The following is a 13,743-nucleotide window of genomic DNA, read 5'->3' as shown; positions in this document are numbered from 1 at the left end:
TTATTGGACTGAGGTCAAGATTCTGCTCTGTGACTCCAGGAAAGGTTGATAAAGGCTAACGTGGTAAATGATTGCTTTCAGAAATTTCATGGCAAACTTGCTATGTTGATTGTTGTCATTGTCTGTGAAAGGTTGTACTTTCTTTTTTTTTTCCTTTACATTTATCTTGGTGATGTTTTGTCCACTTTGATTCACTTTATGAAAACTAAAGGATTTCTTCTCCTTTTCTTTTATAATCTTAAGGTTTATTCTGCTCCCCTACCTAAGCCCTTTCTTCAACGGCCGTGAAAGTTGGCTATTTTTAACTCAGCTCTTGAAACCCAGCTTATAGATTCCAGTTTGGTGGTACAGAAAATGAGATGAATGTCCAGATACTTGAAAAAAACCAAGTTTAGAACAGGGTCAGTGCAACTGCATAGGAGGAATGTATGTATGAACAGTAAGAGCTTATTAGGATACATAAAAATTATATGGTCTTTACCTGTGGGAGCTATTGTGCTGAAGTGAGGTGTGCATCTAAAAATCACTGAAGTTGCATTCAGCATCTCTTTTAAAATAAATAATAAAAAGAAAAGCATCAGTCAGCACATCTGCCTGTGCAAAGGCAGTGGAGAGTAAGAAAACTTTTCAGAGATAGGGCTGTTTCAGCAAGGTAAGTTGAGCAGGCTAGGAGTACAGCATCTTTTCCCTAAATGACTATGATATCATACAGAAAGGCCAGTACACTTTTCCTGGTGTGAACTGTCTCCACTGCCATTTGAAGGTATTCTCAAATATGTTTGGATACACAGCCAAGATGATTCTCCTCCATTTTGAAATTCTCTTCTTATCTGAGCAGTTTGCAGCTCTAAGAAGATGTATATTCTCTATACAAATTATTTTTCATATCTTTTCATCCTCCTCAAGAAGGATGGGGAAGTAGATGTGCAGCCACTAATTACAGAGAGATTAAAATAGACTTCTTCATAGGAGAGGAACCTCAGTACTACTTTTTCAAGACAAAACTGATAAAGAAGCTGACAAGAAAACTCCTTTTTGGATGGCCAAGAGGTACACAGTCATTGAATGCGCTACTATCTCAACACAAGGGCAGCTATAGCATGTGGCAACTCTGATTATGTTAAAAAGCCAATGTGTTTTAGCATCTGTCAGCTCATTCCTGTTTGTGATGTGACAAATATCTTCACCAAAGGAGAGAGAGAACTACCTACACTAACACTACCCAAATCTCTTTCTCCCTAATTGATTTTTGATATTGAATAAGAGAACAAGAAAAGCCGTACCAGCAAGGATAACTATAGGTTAACTTTTGGAAAGTGAAACTCTATCTCACACTGGCAGAGTGAAAATTTGAAGCTTTCCAGTACAAATGCTTTTGATCCTGAAGAAAAAAAGAAATAATTGTAAACCTCTTCTTCATGATATCTTATGCAAGAGTGGCCTGGTTTAAACACTTAATGAAAGACAAGACTGAAGATTAGAAATAGTAAAACTTTTTCTTTTGCCTTTGCTTGCACTGTATTTAATACCAGTATGGTGATTAAATCAGGGCATGCTATTTAACAGCATTGCAAACTTAGTCTGATTCTCACCTTTGCAAGAGAGGTGCCAAAATGTCATTGTTAAATTTCTGTAGCTTTGTATCGTGGCAAGACAGATAGGAGCAAAAGCAGCATTTTACAAGATGCCTAAGAACATCCCTCAGGGCACCTGAGGTGCTACAAGTCAGATTAGACTTGTCCCAGAAATCAAAACTCTGAACTTGAGTGAGTATTAGCATAAGTGTCAGTCTTGTACCTGTATAACATAAGTGATTAGGAATGTGATAATTTAAAATGTAATTGTATCCTCGTGTCCTCTGTTTTCAGTGCAGCTATAATAATAATAATATAATAATACAGAGGCGCTTATTCTAGTGGACTACGATCCACTGGATTCAAAGTTTAGTTACCTGTGTGGATTTCCTCTTATGTCTGTAATTCTCTGTGCTATATAAGTTGTACTTTATTACCGTAAGAAAGTAATAATAATAATTCTGTAAACAAAAGCCATAATAATATTTCCTACACAAGCAGCGTCAAAATATACTAAACTACATTTGCATCCATCTTGTTATTCTTAGCCCTCCAACAGGTCCAGAACAGCCTTGGTGCAAATGTGGTACCTAGGCTGCTGCGGGAGACATCAACATGGGAAGATATTGGTGCTTCGCTTGCCCTCTAGTGGCATTGTAATGGCTGGGGATGCCTGAGGGGTTACACTGTTGACATCCTTAATCGTGGGTGTGTTTAACCAATGAAGAGGCAAACCCAAGCGATTTTGTTAGCAGAGCATCTTCGTTCTACTTCGTGTTTGACATTAGAATCTGTAAGATAACAGATATAGTACGAATGCAAAGAGCTTTCTGGTCTTGCAGGCATCCAGGACAGTTCCTTGACTGCAGGGGGTAAAGCTGTTCTTCCAAATAAGGTTACTCTATTTCAGGGATGCTCAACACATTAGAGACAGAAAATTGAAATTGAAAGAGATGCAAGCATTGTCTCATTCTCGTGTTGCTAGAAGACTTCTTTAATTTTTTAACTGACACTTTACATTTTCGCTTCCGTGATTTCTGTAGAATAATGTCAGTTACTATTCAGTAGCTGTTTTCTAATTTAAAGACATGATGAAATTGCAATTCTATATCAGCAAATTTCCTTAGCTTAATCACAAAAGAGATAAACATTTGTTGATTTCCCTTTACATAGTATCCTTTTTCTCTGTATTGTGTTTTGGTATGTTTGATAGCATAAGTATCTTCTGCCACGCACAATTAAATCTTTTTGTCTCCAGTGAGATGGTTACACCCTGATTTCTAGAAAAATTATGAGAATGCCAATTCAGGTTGTGATTATGCAGGAAAGTCAGCTGCAGACTAATGCCTTCCATTCAATGCTCTTTGGCACTAGATGTGATTTGTCACTGCTGTATATACTGTTAACTATTGTTATCCTTTACTTACTCTTTTATCAGCTATGACATTCACTGTGTGAGTCTGAAGTCTTTTTTTATTTCAGTCCTTATAAAATCAACTGTGTGGAGCTTGTCCTTTCTCTGACCAGCACAGATACTGGTCTGTGCATGTGTGAGACATGCTCTTAAGGAGCTTTTTTCAAATAAGTATTTCTCAATTTCGGGATGTTTTTAGCCCATTTTCTCTCTGGAAGTTCTTGTACTTTTACAATTACACATGTGATCGGATCCTTTCTTCTAATAAAAATTTGGTTATTTTCTTCTGATATAGTGTTTTTAGATTTTGTAATGGGTGTGGCAGCATTTCCAGTTCTTGAACTGGAAATGGAGTATTATTAAGAAGCATTTTGTTCATGTTGACACTTTAAAATGATCTCCATTTTCCAAGCATTAGCATGAAGTAAAAAGAATTGGATGCTTTTGTAGTAGTTAATTACATAAAAAATATTGAATCTGCAAAAACAGCCCTCAAACTCATGCACTTTGAAGTAAATTCATTTGTTTAGCTTTATTAAATGTTTGCTGACAAAGGGTTGAGTGTGTATATATAGCAGGAAACGATAACTCATGAATAAGAGTGGAATTGCTGGTGACTTTCCCTGTCCTGTACTCAGGAGTTCTTACTTCTCACAGAAGATCCATATGTCATTCTCTGGCATATGTTCTTCTGTGCCTGCTGGAACCATCTTGCTAAAACACAGTAGTGGACTGAAGTGCTGGTGAATTTGAGGCTTAGCATGACTCATTGATGCTCCAGGGACAGAAAACACTAACTTGGTACGAACCTCTAAGCTGTACCAAACTTGTTTGTAGCCATTCAGGTTGTGCTTTTTTTTAGGATGGATGATATGATTGTGTCTCTATTCAAAATAATTTCCCAGTCTTTGGAATGAGAATACGTATCTCATTAGAGACATATTTATCTTATATATATCTCATATATACATATTATCTCATATGTATCTCATTAATACCTCTGAGTGCTGCTTTTGCCTGTAACAGTTAGCATGTTCAAGTATTTTTGTGTGTGTGTGTGCAGAGTTCAGATGAGATGCTTGGGTGAATATTCACAATGTGCAGTTTGCGTGCAGTCACCCTGTTCATATAAGCCAGGAGTCTTTGGGATACGTTCCTCTGTGCCAATAGGCCTCTGTGTCCAGAATGAGTGGCATGTTGCATTTACTAATATGGATATAACCAGTAAGAATATACTCATTAATTAGTAGCTCATTCACTTGCGATTGGTAATGATGAAACCAAAACTTGGTGGTCTTGTAGAAGACCAAGGAAAAAAGTGCAGCTGAGGTTTGTTTGTTTCCTCTGTTTGTGCTAAAGAAGGAAGCATTTCCACATCATTTCGGAAAAAAGACATTTTCTTCAGGAAATAATGGGGGAAGCATAGTAGAACCTACATAGAGGAAATACCTCTTCTGTAGCTTATGTATTTTCATTTATGCCCTTTTTTACCACTCCTATCATCATCTGAGGAATATTTTTCCTCAGGAATAAAAGACCCTTTTTTTCAGCTTAGTTAAAGGAAAGCTTTATTGCTCCTCCCTTTAAGCTGATAGATGAATCCCATCTGTTAAAAGGAGAAGCTTTAAACTTATGAAGAGACAGGAGACTGATATTTCTCAGTTCTTCAGAATCAATGAGAACTTTTATTTGATTACTTAGTAATTTGTCAGTCAAGACTAGGTCTGTAAGTGGTTTTAAGTATGTGCACAGGAAGGACATAGATCTGAATGGAATTTTCAAGGCATTGGTTTAAAATATGTGGCTCAATGTAGCATTGATAATGTTCTCCTTCCTACATGCTCTGTGCCTTCTGCTAAAGTACATTTGTGTTTCAGTCTTCATAGGCATAGCTGGGATAGTGGTAATGATGCAGCAGGATTAGGTAGGTATTGCAGTTCTTACTGAAGACTTTAGTTAAACCTCATGGCCAGCCCAAGGCACCCAATTGCTGTCTTTGCATCATTGTCGGCATCTGCTTGGCTGCATAAGAGTTGGCATGTCTGTGTGACCTGTAACTGCATTTTAATTGCTGTGTTGAAGTATTCTTAAGCAGTCAGATCATTGGAAAAATACTTCCACTTGTTTTTGAAACTCCCAGTACAGGGACTTCTCTGTAATAGGCAAGTTTATGGAAAAGCATGCATTTGCAAATAACATAAAATGTATAGCAGAGCCCCTAAGCTGATTTACTAGCTTCAAGTAGTAGTTTCCATGAAATGTTGTATATTGCATTCTGACCTGTATCAAAAATAGTGTGGCCAGCAGGACTAGGGAAGTGATTGTCCCCCTTTACTCGGCATTGGTGAGGCTGCCCCTCAAGTACTGTGTCCAGTTCTGGGATCCTCAATTAAGGAAGGACATTGAGATGCTGGAGCTGGTCCAGAGAAGGGCAACGAAGCTGGTGAATGGTCTAGACAGTAAGTCTCTTGAGGAGCAGCTGAGGGAGCTGGAGTTGTTTAGCCTGGAGGAAAGGAGGGTCAGGGGTGACCTTATCACTTTCTACAACTACCTGAAAGGAGGTTGTAGCCAGGTGGGGATCAGCCTCTTCTCCCAGGCAACCAGTGACAGGACAAGAAGAAGTGGCCTCGAGCTGTGCCATGGGAGATTTAGGTTGGACAGCAGGAAGAATTTCTTCACTGAAAAGATTATAAAGCATTGGAATGGGCTGCCTGGGGAACTGATGGAGTCACCATCCCCGAAAGTGTTAAAGAAACTACTGGATGAGGCACTTAGTGCTATGGTTTAATTGACATGGTGGTGTTCAGTCTTTTCCAACCCTAATGATTCTATGTTTCTATATGAAATGGCTTTACTGGAAGCTTTAAGTTGGTATGTGATTCACAGATATCTATGTATAACTTGTGTGTGTTTTTTATATGGAACAAATGTCATTCTGCTAGATTCTTTCTTCTGCTCATGAGTTGACCTCTTTAATTTCAATGGTAGACATGAACAGAATCATGGTGATCCTAGGGTATGTATGTCTGTTCAATTCCACTTGGCAACAGAACCTCAAATCATGGCAAGAGAAAGGTGAAGATAAACAAAGACAGAGCCTGCCTGGAATAGATTCTAGAAACTAATAATGCTCTGTCAAAAGACAACCTTGGAAGGAGGGCATAAATGAGTGTGGAGAGACTGCTTAGAATCAAGTAATGGTTTATGGAGAATGTCAATCTGCACTTAGTTGTCAAGGTGCATAATTTCATCCTGCCATGCACAGTGCTAGTAGAGTTTGCACTTGTGGAGATTAAAGTTGTGCTATTTCTTTTGAAGAAACATAGGAAAGCATCACGTCCAGTGAAAGTGAGCCTTACAGGATGCATATGACTGTTATCCTGATTATAAATAAAATATAACCTAGAAGAAGATAATCTGTTGTTATTCAAATATAAGGAAAGATTGTACTGGAGGTGCTCAGGGGGATGATCACAAAGAGTAAGTTTATCTTGTTGAGTTGAATTTGTCTAGATTGCCTATCTGACTGTTGTGACTTATATTAGTAGGCAAAAGGTGGCCTTTTTTGATTAATATCTTCCATCTCCTCTGGAGAGTCTTTAACAGGTAACACACCGAAACCAAAGGAGATAACTGGTAACTACATTAACATAGGCAGCTTCTGATGCTGCTGCTTGGGCATCAAAACTCTTAGAGGATTTTCAGGCAGGGCATCTGGCAGGCAATGGGTAAGAAAGACCTTTCCTTTAGAAACAAGTTATTTCTTCATGATGCCCTGGAGCTACCTTTCTTACCTTGCTAGCATTAGTGCCATTCATTGCCACTGCAAAGCAGCAGCTTTGAACATAAATGGGCAAGAAGCCCAGTAGAGTAAAAAAAAAAGGAAGACTGTGTCACTATAATACCTACTGAGTAGCCTGATTTGGAGGGTTGTAGGTCCTACTTGTATTGTATGCAGTAGTCAGTGTACAGCATGCAGATGCATAAAGAACACTTTGCTATAATGAATATGAATTAATGTGTATATTGATAGATGAAGATTTTCCTGAGAAGGAAAATAGTTATTTAAAACATTTCAAGCAAACCGTGAAACACAATATAGCACATGGCCAACCCTGTGGGATGTTCTTTTGACCCTTTAGGCAAAACCAAGAGCATCTGTTATTTCTGTGCCAATTTATATAGCATGGCACCTGACTGCATTGCAAGTTTAAAATAATTTTAAATATTTCTCTGAACAGGTTTCTGTTGATTTTTATAGCTTTGCTCACAGTGTGTATTCTGAGTACAATGCAGTAAAGTCAGAGAAGTAGAGAGAACTCTGTTTTCATGAGTGGTCTCCACAAACTTATTAAAAAAATGCTTTGACAGTATGGTTATAAACCTTTTTCTTTGGAGGGAAAAATAGATTTAATTTATAGTTATATACTTACATCATATCTTAAAATAAAATCTGCATAGTAAGATGGGTTTCTTATTTGTGTTTTATTGCTGGGGATTGAGAGTTTAGTAACTTTTAAGACTTGAAAGCATTTCAGTTTGTGAGATGTAAATAATGTGAGTGTTTTCACACCCGCTATATTTAAATAGGTTTAACAACCACATCATCAAAAATGCAGATACTTAATAATGATGCTTCACATGAGATTTTTATTTTCAATTCTCTCATAAATTAATTTTTATCTATCATCTGATTCTACATCTCCAGGGCAGTCCGTACAGAGTTTGGTTCCCTCAAGAAATAAAACATGGAGTTTGAGCATTTATTTTAATACGTTAAAAAAATTTTCTAGCCATTGGAGTTAGTGCAGGACTTGTCACCTCACAGGAGTTATTAACATAAACCAAAGGAGAGAGTTGAAGATGCTATGTCTCGTTTCGATCTTTTTTTTTTTTAAACATAGCAAATGAAGCAAGACTTCAAAGAAGTGGAAAGCCAATGCTGAAGTAACTTGAGGCTGAAATGTTCATAGAAATTGCTAACTGTTAGTCTGAGTCCTTAACGGTTAACCAGATCGAAAATCTGCACCATGCAGAAATCCTGTTTAGAGAGTGTGAAAAAACTTGTAGACCTAAAGTCTGAAAACATGCAAACCAAAACAGCAACCTCTTCCTGATGCTAGTGGAATTCATTAGGAAAATACTACTACATCTGCATTTTCTTTACATTTATTTAGAGGGTAGCAGCTTACTAGTTTGTTTTTTATCCTTTCATCCATTGGTGGGTAAGATATGAAGTGTAATTCAATATGCTTAAAAACCCCAAAACAACAACAAAGACTTCCTAGAAAATAATAATAATAAAATTGATGCTGGCATTTGTTGTCCTCTCCAAATATCATGCAATTCAATAATACATACCCTGAGAAATCAAGAAGTGTAAATGGGGAGAAAATAGCAGAATAGACAGTTTCTACAAGGCATTAAGGACAGACCCACAAAAAAAGGCTGAATTGAGGTGAGAACATAAGTGTCCTCTGAACACAGTAGCTGCAACAGCTTTTGAGGGCCAACCTCAAAAGTATGTCTAAACTCCAGCAAGCCATTAACTGAAAGGACAAATGCATGCATTTTTAGTGTGCCTCATCTGGATTCTTCACATCCTGACCAGTATTTGTGATTCCTTGAAAATACTTTGTAAAACTATTATGGTATTTTGTTTAAGAACATAATTTCTGTTTGGAGAGAAGCCACTGAGTAGAATGAGAAGATTATTCAGACCTTATTAACATGTTGCAGGTAATGGAAGGAGACCAAACTGGGAACTTCAAAAAGTATGCAGATAACTCTGTATGAGTCTTGAGTTGAAAATAAAGTCTTTCATGACAAGTTTGCAGATGTGTATGTGCATGGGGTTGTTGTGGCCAAAGTGCAGGACCTGTCACTTGGCCTTGTTGAACCTCGTCCCACTGGAATCAGACCATCTCTTCAGCTTGTCCAGGTCCCTTTGAAGAGGGAAGAGATCTTTGTTGCCAAAGATTTCAGTTATGCTGTTAGGTCAGATTTTTAAAAGCAATCAAAACCTAGTGTAATAGTCATGCTAATATTTGGTGTTGAAATGGAGCTGAACATGTCTGAGAATCTTGGCCTGTGTTTGGACTGCAAACTGTCTTGTGAATTCTACAGGTGAGAAAACTACCAAGCGAGATGAATGATCTTTGGAACCTAATGAAAAAGAACATTCAATAAGAAGCAAAAATATCTCTACTGCCTAAGTAAAAGTTTTTGCTTACAAGTAATCTTTTTCCAAATTAAAATTAATCTTAAGAACATTGAAAAATTCTTCGCAAATGAGAATATTCTCTGTGTGTAGCATTTGTTTTAATAATATTCTTATTTTCATAAAGACAAGAGACATGAAATCCCATTCTGATAAAGTGAAAGGGAATCTCTTAAAGGTTTTGTATGATACTGGGATTTTTTTTGCTTTTGGTCTTCTGCTTGGTCTTTTTGAAAAACAGTGGGATGAGAGTGCTTGCCTTGTTTTTTAAGCTTTTATTTACTAGAATGTGTAAGATAAGGAAAAATCAAACCTGCCTGAAAGACAAAGTATAAAATTGCTTTTGATCTATTACAATAACAGCTTTCTTTTCTAGGAAATGGTGTACTTATTTTAAAAACGTGGAATCAGTGACACCTAAACATATGTGGATAGCTGTATTTTCACCTAAATGACTGGGGTGGTTAATCAGGTACTAAAGGAAAAGGAGAACATAAAGTATTTCAGGTTGGAAGGTTAAAATATTAATGAATCATGATTTTCAACATCCTGAGAGGTTTAAAAATATCTTTTATATATATTTTATTCAGGTTCTGTTAAGAGGATTTTAGGTAGAAAGTCTATTTCTCTCTTGCCTTTGGTGCTCTCAAAGTAACTATAGACTTACATGTAATCACATACTATCATCACAGAGCAGCATCATACTCCAATCAATAAAGAATCTCTGCTAAAAGTTCCTGTTCCAAATAGGAAGAAGTGAGTAACTGTGGACAATTCCACAATATAAAGTGTATTTGGATGTGATGACTTGGACACGTAGTGTTGAAACTTTTATTATTGCTTTGGGTTTTGTTTTTTCAGGAAGCACAGCAGTTGTGAGGGAATGGAGGAATAACAGTAAGGATCTCTTGGAAAGGGTTGACAGCCCCTGCAGTTTTATACTGAATATGATTTCACAAGCCCACTGCAGATGAGAAGGTGCACTTGGTTGGGTTATAAATAGAATGTAGTTAGCTTTGAAATGCATCCATTTTATTTTGAGCTTCCAGAAAAGTCCCAAAGATATTCAGCTCCAGTGAGAACTCTAATGTTGGAGATAAAGAGAAAATGACAGGAGTTTTATTTGGAGTCTTGACACCTGTGGAAGAAAAGAAATCCATGTAGTGTTGTGGTTTTTTTTTTTCTTTCCCCTTACAAATGGTGAAGAAGTAGATTAAAAAACTTTTTATTCTCAGGAAACACATTCTTTTTCCCAGAGAAATGTGTTTGGTACCACTGAAAATGTATGCAGTTCCTGAACCCTTTTCTTCACTCTGTCCTTTCTTACGCTCAGATGCTGCAATCTGAATGTGATCCAGAAGTCAGGTACTGTTTTTTCTATCAGTGTAAGGGAGGTGGGACTGCAAGACTTACGATTTTGCTTTTGTCAGCAGAGCACTCATCTGAACACACTAGTCAATATGGTATTTGTTGTGATGCCGGCAGTATAGGCAGTGCTATGTGCTGACCAGGCTGAATTAAAAAGCTTTGTCTTTTAGAGGGTGACTAGGATGACTTGGATCCAAGGGTTAGCAGGGTCCCTGTTTTAGTGTCTATGGAGTAGACTATTGCACAGTGTAGCCCTGTCCTGGGTAGAGCAGGAGTGTGTCAAACTAAAGAGTGTATAACAACAAGCATGTTACTCTTTGTGTATTAAAGAATAATTCTTTTTAGATCTCCCCTGATTACCACCTAAGGCAGAAGAAAATTTCTTCAACCTCTTTTTAAGTATATATTTTAGTGACTGAATGAACAGTCTGTTCTTCTAATACACATTTCAAACGTGGGAAGTTTTGAATTCTGGTGGTCATTTATAGCTTTTTAGAATATGATTGACACAGTCTGATTACCAAATATGAGAAATCGTAGTGTGTGTGTTTAGCTGCTAAACAAAATCAGAGCACAGACCTGTTGATTCTCCAAGTAATTTGATATTGCATCAGGAGACAGATGGCAGTAATAAACCAGTGGAGAGCTGAGTCTTCAGCTTGCATCAGTAGCATGTTGGTCTCTAAGCTGTCACCAGTTTTGGACTCTATCTAACCGTAGGCTATTCTTAGAGGGGACATTAGGATTAAAGACAATGCAATTATTGCCTTCACATGGAGTGCCGAGGTCTTCAGCATACCCTTTTGCACAATTTATTTTCTACATGGTATGATGGGTTTCCCCAACAGCAGCATGAGTGCTTACACACTGGTATTTGTCTTTGCACAGTTAAGGGAGAAAATGAACACAATATAAAGTTTGATATTGCAGATAGTTTGCCAATGAAACAGAGAAAGGTTCAGTTTGTACACATCTGGTGACCAGCCTAGGTCCTTCAGCTACTGTGGAGGACTTTTAGGTAGTAGATGTGCTGGAGTATTCCTCGCTAAAAACTGCCTGGTACATTCTGAATCTTCTGGTCTTTCTGCAATGCTGATGCAGTCACTTAGGCATAAAGTAAAGACAGGCATGTGTTTAATCTGTAAAAATGAAACTAGTGCTGTTCCTCCTAAGACCCTACATGCTGTGTAACTGAGGCCATGAGAGCTATTTGCCCCTTGACATGATCCCTTTTATAGCTTCTGTGCTGCTCTGAGTTTCCATCATAGAGTAACTAGATAAACTATTTGATTTGCTACAAAAACCTTAAGTTTTGCAACTATATTAGTACTTTTTGATGGAATTCTCAATCACAGTGCTGCATTTCTGTTGGCTTTTGAGTTTGTTGGCTTTTTTTATTATTCCCAGTTTCTAACAGCTCCATTAAGAGTTTGTCTTGGCAGCTTTCACTTGCAACCCTACTTGCTAAAATATTCTAGGACTGAGCCTGCCAGCCTTTGGATGGCCTGTATTTTTTATGGCAAGTGACTGCCATTTATCATCTTCTCTTGAGTTGGGTATATATCATTGCTAGAAAGTGAATCAGGCCCTTCAAAAGCCAGTGCTGCATGTGGTGGTGCTTATAAGTTATGAGGTCGCTTGGCACTCTTCAGACTGGATAGAATATTTAGGCACAGCCAGGATTTAGCAGGGCAGAAAGAGTTCTTACGGTCCCTGTTTTGTGTCCCTAATCAAGGAACTATGATCATGTTCATGGCTGCCACTTCAGCAGAAATCTTCGAGTTGGTCACACAGCTTGACCCACATCCAACAGATTTTTTTTGTTATTCTTTTGATTCATAGTAACTTCTGCAGCAAGTGCCTGAAAGATGTGATAGCAATAAAACCAGCATTGTAATTGGAAAGGAATTTTGTTGTATTGGATTGCTACTGACACTATTATAAATTCTTTGGTGTTCATAGGTTCCTTTTTGTTTGTCCAAATCAAACTGCAAAATTTTCAGTTCTCTGGGTCATAAAATCTCACATCACTATATGATTCCAATTATTAGACTTGTTAGAAACAAACTAATGTGAAACATTACAAAACATTGCAACACTAAGACCATACAAAACCTAGCAATAATCAGCTCTGTTCTTTCACCTTTTCCTGCATTCTGAGCAATTTTCTTACTGTTTCTCAAGCTTCCAGGCATTGGGGTTTTTTTCCCAGATGTCAGATCTCCATTCTTTCTGGGTATTTATTAGTCTCTGTTCTGGTGCTTGTCTCTCTGCCTGTCTCGTTCATAACAGATGCCAGTGCTGTGAATTTTTTAAGGCAACTGCAGTCATTGTAGTTGATGAAATGTTCTGGGGCACTATCAACTTTCTCATGATAAAGCAAGAATATGGTCTTTAGTTTTCTTATCACAAAACACTGAAAACGAAAACATACTGTTTTGCCAAAATATTCTACCAGTCTGTACAGAAGGTCATGTTAACTTGAGAGCATGTTTCTTGTGATTAGTGTCATAGTTTGAGAACCCCGAAATCCAATTCTTGAGTCCAAATTAATTTCTCAACTTAATAAACATTTTATTTTGCATACTCATTTTTCAGTGTGACTGTTCTAGTACCATTGTGCCACTGCTGAGTGTAGTGGAAATGTACAAAACATCCTCCCTTGATGAGTTTACTTTGGAAATTAGACAAAAAAACTTTTATATGTTAATCAGACACATTTGGTCATTGAGATACAGCGAGCATAGACCATAATGATACCCCTTTTATGGCCACATTTCACAGTACAAGTACACTTCATCTCTTTGATCCCTTTGTTCTAATGCTCGAAATAGATGTTAGCTGCCAAATGAAATTCCATGTCACATGCAAAGTTTTTTAATCAAGGACCTAAGAATCTTATCCCATTGAACAAAAATAGTAACAATTCTTTGGGAGGACTGATGCTTTAAGTTTGGGGGGTTTTTTTCAGTTGTTGCAATTATTCGTTACATGGGGCATCAAAGAATTTCTGTTTTGTGGTTTGCAAAGAAATCTTAGTGTTCACTAAAAACAAATACTTAATCCATATCGCTACATTGCAATAGCTAGCTAATCATGATGACACATATTTTCTCTGTAAAAATGTTTACTTAGCTTCAGAAAGCCTTCTCTCCTCCTATGAAAAA

The sequence above is a fragment of the Manacus vitellinus genome, unplaced genomic scaffold (genome assembly GCF_001715985.3).
Source record: "Manacus vitellinus isolate BGI_N305 unplaced genomic scaffold, ASM171598v3 scaffold_4_pilon, whole genome shotgun sequence".
Lineage (NCBI taxonomy): Eukaryota > Metazoa > Chordata > Aves > Passeriformes > Pipridae > Manacus > Manacus vitellinus.
This window is presented reverse-complemented; position numbering follows the sequence as displayed.